At 59.3% G+C, this 15,436-nt stretch overlaps 1 protein-coding gene across 3 annotated transcripts in view; it reads left to right on the top strand.

The window, feature by feature from the left end:
* SPSB1 (splA/ryanodine receptor domain and SOCS box containing 1) overlaps positions 1 to 15,436 on the top strand; it is a 62,743-nt gene that overhangs the window by 36,984 nt on the left and 10,323 nt on the right. The gene's annotated exons all lie outside the window — the stretch shown is intronic.

Below are 15,436 nucleotides of genomic sequence, written 5' to 3'. Positions count from 1 at the left end.
GTGTCAACCGGTCGGCTCAGGGTTAGCCCTCCTCCAGGACTGGCTTCCTGGGGAGGCGGGAGCTCCTGGGTCTTTCGGGGGCGTTTCCTCCGGGCCGGGTCCCCGACCCAGCCACCAGGCTGTACCCATCCCAGGGGTCTGGTTAAAATGCACCCCGATGCCGGCAGGAGCTGTGGGCCTGAGACTCTGCATTTCTAACAAACCCCAGGGATGCCCCCACGCCCCAAGGGGGCTCTCTCTCAGGGGAGGGGTTGACGCCGTGTACAGGACCTGCCTGGCTTCCGAGGAGGGGGCTGTCCGTCGGGAGAGGGGGCGCACATGGGGTGCTGGGACCCCGGTGGCGGGCTGAACTTGCCGTGTACCTTTCACTGGATCCCTGCACCTGACCAGCCGAGGAGACCGTTCAGCCTCGGAGATTTCACGGGGGCGCGTTTCAGGGGGAAGGCGCCGAGTTAGGAAAAGTGGGTCCCAGGCCTGGCCGGCTCAGCAGAAGAGAGCAGCTTTGATATGGGAACGGAAACTGGGGACGGCGTTAGAAGCAGTCAGTGTGTTCACGGGAGAGGATTGGTGGTCCTCCCCCCGCTGCTCAAGAGGAAGGCAGCTGGGGGTGCTGAGGGGGCATGGAGGAGGGCTGCCTGCGGTATGGGAGGGTGCTGGCTGCAGCCCGGGGGGCGGAGCGCCCCACACCTGGTCTGGGCCGGGGTCTGGGCTGGGGCGCGGCAGACCGTCCCCCCTCTGGGGGCCATGGAGCACCCCACTTTGCTCGCCCTTCACCTGCAGAGGTGGCATGAAGCTGATTTTATTTTCTAGAAAGTCAAGCTTTCAGAGGAAATACCTGTCTGACTTCACAGAGCATCGTGCCCTCGTAGTCCTGCTGTGTACCTAAGGCCAGGGACCCGGTCTCGCTCCAACGGCCAGTCGGGGCTGGCTCACCTTCCAGAAGGTGGGCTGATGTGGCTGTGAACAGCAGGTGTCTCCATTCTTGTGTTTTCCTCCCCTGGCCCTGACTGCCATCTCAGACTAACCTATTAAATGGATATTAGGCCCAGTTCCCTTTTCTCCACTTCCCCTTTGTTCCTTTTGCATTTCCTAGATGTGCTATGTGGAACATTCGCCCAGATCCAAGCTGCATTCCTGGGTAAGTCCCGGCCCCGGGGTGGACCCCACACCTGCCCACCCACAGCGACTGCAGCTGCCAAGGGAGAGGGGCAGGGGGCCCTGGGAGAGACCACAGGCCTTGGATGGCCTTGATATTGTCAGCCCCTGAGTCCTCCCACCCCCCTTGGAGACCGCTCTTTGACATTAACAGGCTCGAGAGGTGGCCCCAGGAGCCGAGTCATGGACACGCTGAGATTGCCGGGTTGGGACAGAGAATGGGATTTAGAAGTTTTCCCACTGCATTCCACCCCCTGGCAATGGCTGTAGACCGCTCTACAAGAAATCCTTCCTTCCTCCCTGCACACCCCAAATCACAAACGCATCGCTAATGTGGCTTCCCGTGGGATGCCTTGTTTAATCCTTCAAGCAAACCAGTGAGTTTGGCACCCCCCAGTTCAGGGATGGGGAACCTGTCGTTCGAAGACATCAGGGCACTTGCCCCAGGCCACCCAGCCCTTGGAGCGGCAGTTTAACCCAGGGCGCCTGACTCCAGACTGTGAGTGCCTCCTCCATCTGGTAGTCAAGAAATCTGCCTCCATTGACCCTGTTTCAACAAAACATCTTCGATAGAGGCAGCAAGGCTGCTTGGGTGAGGGGCCTGGGGGCAGGCTGAGCCCTTGGGGTCATCAGAGCCCACCGACATTTTGCAGGTTCAGACACCAGATCCTCCCCTCCCTCAATATATCAGTGTTGCTACGATGTAGTGGCATCTCCCAAGCTCACAGACCCTGTAAGCTGTGACCACCAGCCAGGAGAGCGTGCTGGTGACTCGTGTCGCCGCTAAGGTAGCGAGTGAAGGTGCTGAGCCAGAGCTCGAGGCTGGACGAGGGGCCCCGGTGCCTCGCCCCTCGAGTTTTGTGGCCCGATGCCTCGGTGTTGCTCAACAAGCCTGGAGCCCTTTGGCCCGGGGAGTAGACTGCCCTCTTCCTGAGCCCCCGGCTTCCTGGACTTTTTGCTGAGTCCTCACTTACGACCTCTCTTCTTAGGAAGCATTTTCCTGACACAAGGCCCGGTGTCCCTGCCTGTAGCTAGTTGGGGTTACGCTCTGAATGCTCTCCCTTCTCCTGCCCCTTCTGTCCAGCTATATCATTGCGTGGCTCCCCCAGCTCGTCACCCCAGCTTCTACTCTGGCTGGAACAGCCTCTTCTCAACACAGCTGCTGAAGGTTTTCTGTTAGAACGGAAGTCAGACTGCATCCTCTGCCTGCCCGACGTTCCCCGCTGGGTTCTTGTCACCCTGAGGACAAGATCCCAAGCCCTTACCTTGGCGCACAAGGCAGCCACATGGCCTCTTGGCCCTGCCTCCAGCAGGGCATATATGCGCCCGCCCCAGGCCCTTGCGCGCCCTTCCCTGTTCCTCGCCGTCACCTGCTGGCTCCCTCCCTGTGTTCAGTTCTCTGCCCGCAGATGGCTGTAAAAGAGAAGTGCCCCCCGCTCCCTGCCACTGCCAGACTCCTGCCCTCGGTGCTCTGCTTCGTTTTTCCTCTCGGCACTGATTACTTGTTTACGAAGCACCTACAGGGCACCAGGCACTGTTCTAGGCAGACAGCAGCCTTTTCTCCCGCGAAGCTTGAAGCTCGTGTTCATTGTTCACTTGATTATCTGTCTCCCCACGAGGCTGTAAGCTATGTGAGGGCAGCAGTTTTCACCTATTCTGTGTATATAGTTGGTGCCAAATAAATCTTTTTGGAATGAATTACAGCCCTGGGGCCGTTCCCCAGGCGCCGTCATTGGCACTGGATGTCTTCCACGTGCTCATCAGCACAGCCTTCATGGACCATCCCTCGGATTGGGTCCCTTCTGCAGGAGACTCTCTTGTCTGTTTTGTTGGTTCTTAACAATTTCCACCTGGGGAAGATGTTTTCTGGAAGTTCAGGGTGGGGAGCCCGTCTTAGTTTCTTAAACCTGGTGTGTGGCTCACCTCTTGGAATCCTTCACCTTGTTGAGCTGCCCTGCTCAGGAAGGGTTCTGGAAGGCCTGTCTTCCCCTGGGGGCTTAGCAGGTCCTTGTTGGGTGGGTGAAAGAGCAACTCAGAAGTCTTGGCCTTGAGGACAGTCCCTTTTGGCCAATGTGGCATGTTTTGCATGAGCAAGTTTGGCTAAAAAAGGGTCTGTGGGAAATGGCAGCCCATGGCATGAGATGCTGCGGCTGTACCAGGTCTGCGAATGGTAATCCTCAGGAGACTTGCAGAAACTCAACCTGTTGCAACAGATTTTCATGTGACGACAAGTCCAGTCAAACTGTGCACGAGCTCAGGGCCCTCCTGGCTGTGGGCAGAAGCTCGGGTGCCCGGTGTCGTAGCTGGCAGGCAGGGGCCGGCGTCACTGATGGGGAGAGGGAGGGCTGGCACAGTTCTGACATCAGACAGCGGGCCCTTGGCCGATTTGGAGCAGCTTTGGGCATTGACCTGCTTTGGGGACACATGGTGACCTGGCGACGCAGGCGAGTCTCCCCATCCTGCCCCATTCCCAGTGTGGGGAGCGTGGGGACCAGGGTATGCCGTGAGCTCCACTCTTCCGTGGCCTCGGCTCTTCCGTGGCCTCCTGCTCGGTCCGTCGCGCTTGTGCGTGTGTTGGTCCGCCCCTCCAGCGCAGGCACAGCGATGTAGGCACAGGGTCCAAATTCCTCCGGAGAAACTGGATCTACAGGTGCTGCCTTGAGGCGGCAGGCATTGCCAAACCACAGCTCTGCGCTTTTTCTTTTGGAGGAAAGAAAAGGGAGGTGGGGACTGGATTGTGGCCACTCAGCGCGGCTCTGGAAGGCTCTTAGCTTTGCGCATACGTCATCAGCCTGGCCCTGTGCGTGCCCCTGCTAACCACCTGCTTCCGTGGCCAGGTTTCTGTAAACTGAGGCTTCTCTGTTCCACACCACCCCCATCCACACCCACCTCCTGCCCCTGTGGATTTGGGAGAGGTGGACGTTTCTCATCCATTTATGTTTTTCCTTCCTAAACTGAAGTAAAATTCACATAACATAAAATTCACTGTTTTGAAGTGAACAGTTCAGTGGCATTCCGTACATTTACTACGTTGTGCAACCACCGCCTCCACGTCCTTCCAAAACATTTCCAGCACCTGGAACGAAACCCACAGCCATTTAGCAGTCATACCCCAGCCCCCCACCCTCCATCATCCCCCTCTCTCTAGCCCCTGGCAAGCACCAATCTGATTTCTGTCCCTGGATTTACCTCTTCTGGGATCGAACAATATGGGACCTTTTTGTGTCTGGCTTCTTTCCCGCAGCATAATGTTTTTAGGTTTGTCTGTGTTGTAGCATCTATCAAACCACGTTCCTTTTTGTGGCTGAGTAATATTCCGTTGCTTGGCGATACTGCTTTTGTTTATATATTCATCAGTTAATGGGCATTTGTGTTCATCCATTGGTATTTTTCAACCCTAACTGGGTAACTTAAAGGGAAGTCCGCTCCTAGTAGCTGGTCACTCCAGGCACAGCAGCATTTTCGTTCTGGCTCCTTCCAGCTCTTCTCCGGCCTGTGCCTGTGTAACTGCTCCTAGGCCTTCATCTCAGGGCACACACAATTGTGTGTTTCACCTGCCGCAGCGGGCCTCTTTCCCTACCTCTTGGTCACGATTGTTCCAGTTAGCATCTGTTAGTGGCGGTGGGACTCCCCTCGACTTCCGGGCTGGGGAGCCAGCTCCTGCCCCCTCCCTCCCCTGCTGTGAGTAGCTGGCCCCCCAGGAGCTGCCCCCCATGCCTCCGGCTGGCCTGGAGTTCCCCCGCCTGGAGACTTGCTGGGGCTCTTCCCAGTGGATCACAGACCCAGGTGGTCAGCTGTCCAGGTGGACGGGATTGGAGGGCAGGGGACGCTCCGAGGGCCACTGTGGCTCCGCCCAGGGGCCGGCCCCTCCCCCAGTGTCCAGGTCAGGTACATGAAATCCTGCACAGGGAATGGTGGCCCGTTGCTTCGAGAGCCCTTCCCCAGTTCATTGGACGGGGTCCAGGTAAGGCACCTTCGGTCTCGCTACCTGCAGGCACACCTGCCTGCCACGGGTCACTGGTCAGCTGGAAGGATCAAGAAGCTTGGTGGAAGCGTTGACATTTGCTTTTCTTCTTTTAAAAGTGAACAGAGTAGGGGCGGGGGTTGGTTCTAAGGTCCAAGAGTTCGAGGATGGTGAGAGGAAGGGTGGCGTGAACTAGGTTAAAGGAAGCTGCTGGAAGGCCATCGTGGGCGGGTGAAATTCTTACCTCTCTACATGTGGCCATCGTTAGTCTAAAGCAACCTCGGTGTCCATCCGTAAGGGAATGTTGTGGAAATTGTGATGATCGTGCCCAGTGGAATACTTACAGCCCTTAGCGCATGCGGTTCACCGAGAGCTGCTATGTTTTGACTTGGGAAAAGCCATCTGGGGCCCGCAGGTGTGCGGTGTCCCCTTCTCTAAAGGGCCTCTCCCCTTGTCTGTGCAGGTGTGCCAGGAGGGGTCTTGCTTCCCTCAGGACCCTTGGGGCGGGGGGAGACTTCTGTACTTTATATATCCTGGGATTGAGATTTCTTCTTGAGCCTGTGGAACATCTGAAGTTTTAAAAATCATAATAGAACAAGAAGCTTAAAAAACTATAGTATAAATCCAAGCCTGGTAGTTCTTACTTAACATGGTTGGAAATTCCAAAACGTTCAGCGCTGACGCCTCTGAGCCGGCGGTTCTCAGACTCATTTAGCAGCACCCAGTTCACTCGCCAGGTTCCTCAGAACCCGGGCTGCTGGGCCCCACCCCCAGAGTTTCTGATTCAGAATTTGCATTTTGCGAGTTTCTGGGGCCGCTGCTGGCCCAGGGCCTCCCTCTGAGAACCCGGCTGGAGGACACGTCCCGGCAGCCCCTTTCCCTGTACACGTTCTCTGGGGCTTCCGCCCTGCTCTTGGCCTGAGGTTTCCGGCACTTAATTTGGAGTTTTTTGGATTGTGCGTCCACACGGGTTTCCCTGGAGCTGTGGCCCCTGTGGGGCCTTCCTGTCGCCCCGCCGTTCTCCCCACCCCCAGAGGAGGGACGCCCGCAGCTCCGTCCCCATTCCCGCACCCTCCAAGACACTGGGAGACCTTAGGGCATGCCCTCCTGGCATGTCGTGTGCGTCCGGCACAGGGTGTTTCGGGTCGTGTCTGTCCAGGCATCCCCAGCTTTGACGGGAAGGGAGGGAGCAGCGTGCACTAAGCACCTATTGTGTGCCCAATACTGCGCAGGAAGCTGTAGCCGCACAGTCCCTGCTGAAATCCCAAAGGTGCCTTCTCCCACCTCTGCCAGCCGCAGGTGGCCCCAGAGTTGCCACCTGGCTCTGCAGGCCTTGGTGGGAGGCGTGTGCGCGCTGGCTGGTCCCCAGGCCACAGTGCGCCCCGGGCCTCCCCGCCATCTCAGGCCCCCTGGGCGAACGTTGGATGATCCCAGGCCCAGCTCCCCACGGGCGACCCTTCCCGGTCAGCCCAACCCCCTGGGAGAAGCCAAGGTGTCACTTGCTCCCATAGGGGCCCTGGCATCCCCGAGAGCCCGGGTTTGGTCAGACTTCCTGATCCCAGGAGGCTGCTTTGATGGAGAGAAGGGCCTGGCAGGGTCAGAGACCCCTCCTTCCAGGCCAGGAGAGGGGCGGAGCAAGCCTCCTCAGGGGGCCAGCGGCGGGGAGGCCGGGCCTGCGGGCACCTTTGCTGCCTCCTGGGTGCCCTGTCCCTCCTGGGTGCCCTCCCCCTCCCCCCGGCCGCCCTCCCCCCGCCCCGGGCGCCCCCCCACACCTGGGCACCCTCCCCCCCCTCCTGGGCACCCTCCCCCCATCCTGGGCGCCCTCCCCCTCCTGTGTACTCTCCCCCTCCTCCTGGGCACCCTCCCTACCCGCTGCCCGCTCTGCCCCTGCCCCAGGGAAGGAAGTGCGAGTGTACTTTTCCTGGGACCAGAGTGACCAGCTGGGGCTCCCCGAGCCACCCTGGGAGAGGACATGCAGGCATCTGCCTCGAGCCCCCATTTCTGCCTTCCTCGGGAGCTTGGGGGACAAGCGGGGGCGAGGAAATGGCCAGGCCCTCTGATTCAGGTGCCAGCTGTTGCCCCTGGAGGTGGCACAAGTGGTGCTGCCAGATTCCTGCTTCCGTGCTTTCGGGCGCAGCAGTGACCCCAACCCCCTGCCTGCAGTGTAGAGTCTATCCCTCTGGCACCCGAGGGCGGGCAAGCGTGTGAGGCTGCCGAGTCACTGAGGTCCCCTGGGAGCAGGACGTGTCCCCTGCAGGAGGGCACAGGCTGTTGCACTCGCAGCCTCGACTTGGCTGCAGCCATAACTTTTTATTTTAATTTTCAGTCTCTATATGAATGTGATGCTCATTTCCCAGGGGCACGGCTCAACTGATTTGAGGCCTTTCTGAAAGTGCCGTGAGTAATCTAGAGCCTTCTGTAGGTGTTTACGGCAGGTGCATTTTTGGTCTTTTGAGGTCAGAGGCTAGCACTCTGGACCGTGTGGGATTTTCTCTCTAAAATCGCTTGTCAGAACTTTCCAGAAGGCTTGAATCTTTTTTTGATGGTTCTAGAAGAGACTTTTTCTTCCCTTTCATCTTGATCCTTTCATTCCTTAAAAAGGATAAAAATTATTGTGGCAAAAATAATATTTACCCTTTTCACCCATTTTTGTGTGTTGTGTACGTTCACAGCACTGTAGCTACCACCCTTATTTCCAGACCTTTTCCATCAGGAGGCGTCTTTCCCTGGCTTCTCCCAGGTGGGCCGGCATCCCTCAAGTGGGCTCGCTGGGGTGGAGGGGCACGTAGCCCCCCCACCTGCACGTCCCCATCCAGTAGCCTGTGCCCTCCCCTCCTGGGTCTGGGGAGGGAGCCCCGGCTGGCAGGAGTGCGAAGCCCTAATGAGCAGGCGCCCCCCCCCCAACCGGGGCAGAGGTTGCACGCCGCCACAATGGCACAATCACAGGCCGCTCGCTCGGGCACCGCTGGGGCGTGCCTCTCTTGCAAAATCCTGGGCTGCCACCGCAGCTGTGGGGGAGGGGGAGGCGGAGGGCACAGAGCTCATTTGATCTTCAGGTGAAAGGAGCTTTATAAATGGGTGACCTTGTTCCACATCCTGAATTTCATTCTTTCCCCGTCCTGGGTCAAAACAATGGTTGTACTGTTCGGGGGTCACTCGGAGTCCCCGAGAGGGGCTGAGCTCAGAGGGGGCTATATGGGTGCCACTCAGTGGCCCCTTCCCAGTGCACCCCCTCCTCCCTGACCCCACCCATGGGACCCCCCGAACACGTCTCCAGCAAAGGCTCCTGCTCGTTCAACAGCCCACGAAACAAAAGGATGCTGTTTAGTAGAGGCCAGTTGGCCCCAAGCCCCCTTTTGAACGGTGGGGTCTGCGAAGTTGGGGTTTGAGTTAAGGGGGTGGGGGGCAGGCAGGGGCCTGAGTGGGTGTCGCATCCCCGTGGCCTGGCTCTCTGCTCGCCGAGCTCCTCGGCCCCTCGCCTCCTCCTCCCGAGGTGGGCCACTGGCACCGGAGCCGGCTTCGGGGCTTGCGGAGGGGCCTCGGCCAAGTGCAGCGCTGCTGCACGGCTGCCAGGGTGGTTTCGGGACCCAGAGGCCGTTCCGTGCTGGTGCTTTGGGCCAGTAGAGGCCGGCAGCTGCCTCCTTTTTCCTGGGTAAGTGAAACTTTGTCATTTAGAAGCAGTCTAATTGGGAATCCTAGGAGAAATCCCTGTGAAAATAATGTCCCTCTTTGGAGCGATCCTTTATTTTAAATGCTCTTCGGCTGACTTCAGAGCCTTGACACATATCTTCATGAGTAAAATTCAGGATGAGCGTGCTTAAACATTTACCCGCCGCTGGCGTCATGAGCGCTGACGCGCACGGAGCGCTCGCCTCTAAGAGTTGCTTTGGGGATCGTTTCTTCTTGTAAATGTGGTATGTTAAGTTGGTGTTTTTCAGCCTTTTTCACCTGCTAAAAATTCATTTACATTACAAAGGTAGCACAGGCACATCTAAAATTTCGAGGTGAAACGTGTATGAAGTCTTTCCTCCCTCCCCACGCTCTGTAGTAACCACTGGGAAAGGTTTGGCGTTCACACTTCCAGACCTTCCTCTGTGCCTGCAGATGTATAAGCAGGTGCAGACAAAACCGCTTCAGATTCGGTTCTTAAAGAAATGGGGTCACAGCCTCCATAGCATTCTGCAACTACCTGGAAAAACGGCGGCACTTTCTGTTAAGTCGGCACCTGCCGGGGCCGCCCGGCTCACTCTCTCCCAGGGTTCCGTGGCCTGAGCAGGGGTCTCCTCCTCACAGCCTGCACGGGCGACCCGCGGGGCATCCGTGTGCACGTGTCCTCGCGCAAGGCTGTAGGGGTTCCCTGAGCGGCACCCCTGGAATGGCTGCGGGAGGGGGTTGCATCTGGATACAATGCCGACAGGAACCCTTCCTGCAGTCGTCTTTAACCCCGTCCATCCCACGGAGCTCCCTCTTCCCCTTCCTGGCTGAGGGCTCACTTTCTGCGGTGACTTGTTTTTTGACACCTGTGTGTGTCCAGGAGGTGCTGACACGTGCGTCGGCGCCCACACGCCTCCTTGCTGCCCCTCCGGAGACTCGCTGCCTTAGCATCCTAGAGGCTGAGGATTTGGGGGTCCAGGCAGTGCCCTCCATCTGCCCCAGGTGTGGGGCCTCCCCCACAGTGTGCTTTGGGGACCCTTTTGACCCCCGCTTCTGGGCTCGGCTTCCTGCTCCGCCTCCTTCCCTCTCCTGTCCCCCCAAGGCCCGGGCCGTCCAGAGGAGGGGCGTGGGGCGCAGGGGGGGCCAGCAGCCCTGTCCGCGCTCAGCCTCCCCGTGTTGGTGGCCCCGGCCTGGACTGAGGCCATCTTAAACCACGGTGGGGGGAAACGGACTTTGGCCCAGTGGTTAGGGCATCCGTCTACCATATGGGAGGTCCGCGGTTCAAACCCCGGGCCTCCTTGACCCGTGTGGAGCTGGCCCATGCGCAGTGCTGATGCGCTCAAGGAGTGCCGTGCTACACAGGGGTGTCCCCCGCGTAGGGGAGCCCCACGCGCAAGGAGTGCACCCATAGGGAGAACAGCCCAGCGCGAAGGAGGGAGCAGCCTGCCCAGGAATGGCGCCGCCCACACTTCCCGTGCTGCTGACGACAACAGAAGCGGACAAAGAAACAAGACGCAGCAAATAGACACCAAGAACAGACAACCAGGGGAAGGGGGGAAATTAAATAAATAAATAAATCTTTAAAAAAAAAAAAAACCACGGTGGGAAGACAGCGAGGCTTCGGGCAGGAAGCGCGTCAGGCCCGCGGCTCCGGGGGCTGCCCCTGCCCCACCCCACAGCCATGGCCGAGGCCTTCCGGGGGCACCTCCTGCCCTTGGGGCTCTGCGAGGCCTCACCTGTCACCGTGGACCAGGAGTGCACGTTTGGCTGCAGTGAGGATTGTGTGGGGTGGGCTTCGGCGGGGGTTTCTTCCCAGTGGGGGCAAAAGGGTCGGATAGTGTCAAGGGTCAGGGCTAGTGTCATGGGCTGGTGGCAGCCTTCCGTCCCCCCTGCCCGGCACTTGGGACCGCACGAACCTGAGTGAACTGCCGGTCAGTGCAAAGTCTTAAGGGCCTTGCCACACTCCTGGCGCCTGTGTGTGCACGTGTGTGCAAATATGTGTGTGTGTGTGCATGCTCTCCGGGGCCCTCCTCAAGCCAGGTGAGCGTCCACAGGGGCCAGTGTCTGAAGTCCGAATGTCCCCACCAGGGGTGCGGACTGTCCGGCTGTGGCTCTGTTTTGTCTGCACTGAGCCCTCTGCCACCTCCCCCGCCAAGCCCCCCAGTGCGTGAGTCAGAGACCCGGGTCACCGGTTCTTTCTCTCCTTACCCGTCACCCTCGCCTGCGTTATCCCTGCCTGTGTCTTCCCCTCATTATCTCCCCACAGGCATTCCTCCCTCGCCTGCGTTAGCCCACCCTGTTAGCCCCCCACTTAGCCCCTGCTGCGTTAGCGCCCCGCATCATCTCCCTCACCTGCATTATTCCCACCTGTTACAACAGCCTGTTGTCCCCTACCAGCTACCCCACCTACATCAGCCCCCACACCTGTGTTGTCCCCTGCATTGTCCGTCCCCTGCCCCCCCATCCCCCACCCCCCGCATTCCCCGCTGCACCCTCCCCACCTGCACACAGCTTGTTGGGGCCAGTCCCCGGGGGGGCTGGGTGAGCAGGGGGAGGGGGCCGGCTGTGGGAGGGGTCGGGCTGAGCTGGGACCAGCAGAGACGAGGGAAGGGGCGCCTTTTCCAGCAGCGGGAGGAGACGAGTCTTCACGCACTGTGCCCGGGGGTCAGTGTTACCTCCGCGTACTGTGCCCAGGGGTCAGTGTCACTTCCACATGAGGGACAGGGCGAAGTCGTCTCTCCACACCTGACAGAGGAGGGGGTGAACGGGGATTTCAGTGGTGGGGCCCTTCATTCCCCGGAAGGCGGCTGTCCACGTGCAGCCACCGTGAGCAGCCTCAGCCCCGGCCTTCGCTTCCGGATGTGACCCTCAAGAAGAGGCAGCTGTGGTTTATGGGAGTTGTGCGGAGAACTCGCTCCCCAGCACGCCCCTTCGTGACCGTGTCTTCCTTGACCTGTTTGATCTTCCCGTTCCTCTGGTTTTACCTCTGGAACACCCCACAGGGGTCCTGCAGTTAGAGCTCAAGGATTTCTCTAAGGGCCTGTGTGTGCGTGTGTGTACCTGCATGCAGACACACACACAAATGTACCATGCGTGTCCACGTGTGCTTATGTATGCGCACACGCACCCTTAGCCTGGGTGGAAGTGCTTATCCTGCTGCATCTGAGCCTGTCGATGAGGAGAGGGACCCACTACCAGGGACCCCGGCCCCAGCCTCCTGCTGAGCCCCAATCCTGCTGATGTCCTTCTCGCCCCTTCTCCCCCCTCACCCCTCCTCACCTCCTTCTCACCCCCTCTCCCCTTCTTCCCCCCTCACCCCTCCTCACCTCTTTCTCACCCCTTCTCCTGGAGTGCATTTGTCTCTGGGAAGTGCCAGGCACTGGATCCCTACCAGTGACACCGGCTGTGCCACCCCAAAGACTGGTAACTCTTCATTATTTGCAGCAACTGGAGGTTGGTGGACAAGATGGGTACAGACCAGGAATTTGTCTTGAGGGTCAGCTTGAGACTGAGGGGAGCAGGGGCAAGCAGATGCAGCCTCGGGGACACACGCGTAGGTGGATACAGCCTTGCGGACACGAGTGCAGGTAGATGTAGCCTCGGGGACACACGTGCAGGCAGATACAGCCTCGGGGACACGAGTGCAGGTAGATGCAGCCTCGGGGGCACACGTGCTTTGTGAGTGAAGAGCTGGGGCTGCCAGCCAGGCCACTGCCTGGACAGTCACACCTCCGTCCTGCTCGTCGGCCTCGGCCCCTGCTGCTGCAGTGCTCTTTGTGTGTGTGTGTGTGCCTGTGTGAGCGTGTATACCGTGAACGTGTGGTGTGCATGCATGTGTGTGTCCTTGTGTGTGACATGTGGCTGGTGTGGCAGCTGCAGCGCCGTCTCGGCCACTGCCCCTCGCATCGCTTCCCAGGGCAGCGCAGGCCCCTGTGGCTCTGCTTCTCCAGGTCGGGAGCAGACCCTCCCTCCGTGGAGATGCGCGGGGGGCTTGCTCGCAGTTCCTGTCTCTCCTGCGGCCCCTCCAGGCCCTGCGAGGCCTGGGCATGTGCATTCGCTTCTCTAGATGGAAAGACAGGAAGGGGAGTGGTCCCATTGCCGGGACCCGTCCCTCCCCCCACTTCTTACGGCAGGAGCAGCACAGGCCAAACAAGCCCCTGTGGCCCGGCACCTAGGGGTGGTGCCCCCCCGCTCCCCTGAGCTCGGTGTCCACATCCTCTGGCCAGGGGCTTGGCAGGGTTTCGCTTGGCTTTAGAGCAGGAGTCAGCAAAGCACAGCCCATGGGCTAAATGCAGCCCCTGCCCGCTTTAGTAAATAAAGTTTTATTGGAATGTAGTTGTGCCCTTTCATTCATACATTGCTCACAAGCCTAAGATATTACTATCTGACCCTTTAAAGAAAAAGGTTGCCGAGCCCTGGTTTAGAAGGTACCGGACACTCCATCTGCCCTAGCCCCGCACCCCGAGCCCTTGCCTGGCGTAGGGCCAGTGCTGTGGCCCAGGAGACTGGATCACTCTCTTAATTGTACAGAGCAAGTTCCGGGGGCAAGTGAAGGCCAGCACGCCCGTTGTGCCAGGTGCTCTTTGAGCGTTGTCTCATTTGGCTCCTAAGTAAACATGTGACACATGGTGACATCCCGTCTCACAGACGGGCAAACGGAAATTCAGAGATGTCATGGTTGAATCCCAGTAAGGGGCCGGAGCCACCATGAGTTTTTCCCCAGGACCGGCCGTGCCAGGAAAGCGGGGCCAGTGGGAGGTGGCGGGAGCAGGAGGAGGCTACAGGGGCCACCCCTGCCAGGCTGCAGTTGGAGAAGGGGGCGCCGGGCAGCAAGCTCCTGGGGGGTCCGGGGAAGGGCGGGTCTCTGCGGCCACGTTTATAAATAGCCGGGAGGAGGGCAGCGGGATGGCCTCGGTGTCATCGCTCAGCGAGGGGGCGGCTGAGTGTGGACAGCAGGGAGCTGACGAGAAGGACACGCCAGCTTTAGCCACAGCCTGGACACGGGGTGGGGATGGGCGGGTGACATATGAGTCAAGAGCTGCCCAGGGGTTGCCACGGCGACCGGCCGCCGCCGAGGCAACTCAGAGGTGACGGAGTGGGTGGTCCATGGGCCCTGGGAAGGGGGTCAGTGCCTGGGGAGGGGCCACCCTGAGTGCTGCCGGCACCTTCACCCGGGAGGCTGCCCGCCACCCTCCCCCATCCTCCTCCTCCCAGGGAGTCCCACTGCTCCAAGCCTTGTGTCCAGGGCCCCAGAGGCTAGAGACTCAGCAGCTAGGGTCGCTGGACCTACTTGGCAAATGGAGGGGTGGGCCCTCCGCGCAGGAAGAGCTCAGGGGCCTCCCGGTCAGGTGGTACCTGCTCCGCTCTGAGATGTCGCATCTTCTCCGGGAGCCTCTCTGAGCCTGACCGCCCCTTCCGTGGAGCCCACGCATGGGCCCTGGGGTCTAGCTCTGGCATTGGCAGACCATGGACCCGCCTGGTTCTGTAAATAAGGTTTTATTGGACACAGTCTCGCTCGTGTGTGTAGCCTACACGCTGCGATGGCAGAGTAGAGTGGTTGACCCAGAGACTGTGGCCCCTGAGCCAGTGTTTATTCTCTGGCCCTGGTCGGGGTTCTCTAGGGAACCAGAATCAGCAGGAGGTATCTGTAAATAGTGTGAGGTTTCATAAGAGCCTCTCGCGTGACCGTGGGGAGGCACGAGTCCAGGTTCTGCAGGCAGGCTGCAAACCAGGGCCCCCATGAGAGTCTAGTGAAGGTGCTTGATGAGTTTCCAGGAGACCTTGACCGTCCAAAGACGAGCTGGGAAATTCTCCCTGAATGCTGGGATCACTTCCCCTTCTAAGGCATTCAAGCGATCTGATAAACCATCGCTCATTGCTGATGGCAATCTCCATGGCTGATGTAGATGTCATCAGCTATCTATGTAGTAAAATCCCTGGTGACTAAAGCCTGTAAATGTCCTGTATTGCAGTTAGCCCAGTGCTTGCTTGACCGAACAACAGGGCACTATTACCTGGCTGAGTTGGCACATTAGCCTAACCGTCGCACCTGTTCTAACTGAAATAGGCGTATGTGTGGAAGTGCCCAAGTTATCTACCTGGAAGCCCCCTCCCTCCCCACCTCCTCCTTTCTCCCCTCTTCTCCTCCCCACACCCCTCCCCATTGGGGTCCTCCAGTCCCACCATTTCCCTCCAGGTGTCTCCGTCTGTTTGGATGGCTCTCCCACCACCTTCCTAGTCCCTTACGCCTCAAGTCATTCAGCTTTGGCTTGAGACCCCCCCCACCTCTGGTTGGCCTACCCCCACCCTGTCCCCCCACATCTCCCAAGGATGTTCCTACAAGGGTTGGAGGGCGGTGGGGAGAGAAGCCAGGGAAGGCTGCAGCTAAGCCTGGCCCCTCCTGCAGTCTCCAAGACCACCTTTCCACCCAGGCTCTATCCACCCTAGTGTCCAGGCCCCGAAGCCACCAGGAACCCCTCAGCAGAGGTGTGGCGGGAGCCCCAAGAGGTTTTGGTGGCTCCCAGGGGTGAATGGGACAGAAAGCTTGGAATTAGGATTGTCCCTGGGGATCCAGGATGTGAGGTCACTGTATCCACGGAATGTTCCGGAACCGGGTGGTCACCCAACTGCAGAGGTATGCTGCCACTCTGCACTGGCTTTACA

This window comes from Dasypus novemcinctus, chromosome 9 (genome assembly GCF_030445035.2).
Source record: "Dasypus novemcinctus isolate mDasNov1 chromosome 9, mDasNov1.1.hap2, whole genome shotgun sequence".
NCBI classification, from domain to species: domain Eukaryota; kingdom Metazoa; phylum Chordata; class Mammalia; order Cingulata; family Dasypodidae; genus Dasypus; species Dasypus novemcinctus.
Note: the sequence above shows the minus strand (reverse complement) of the source record. Positions and strands in the feature narration are given on the sequence as shown.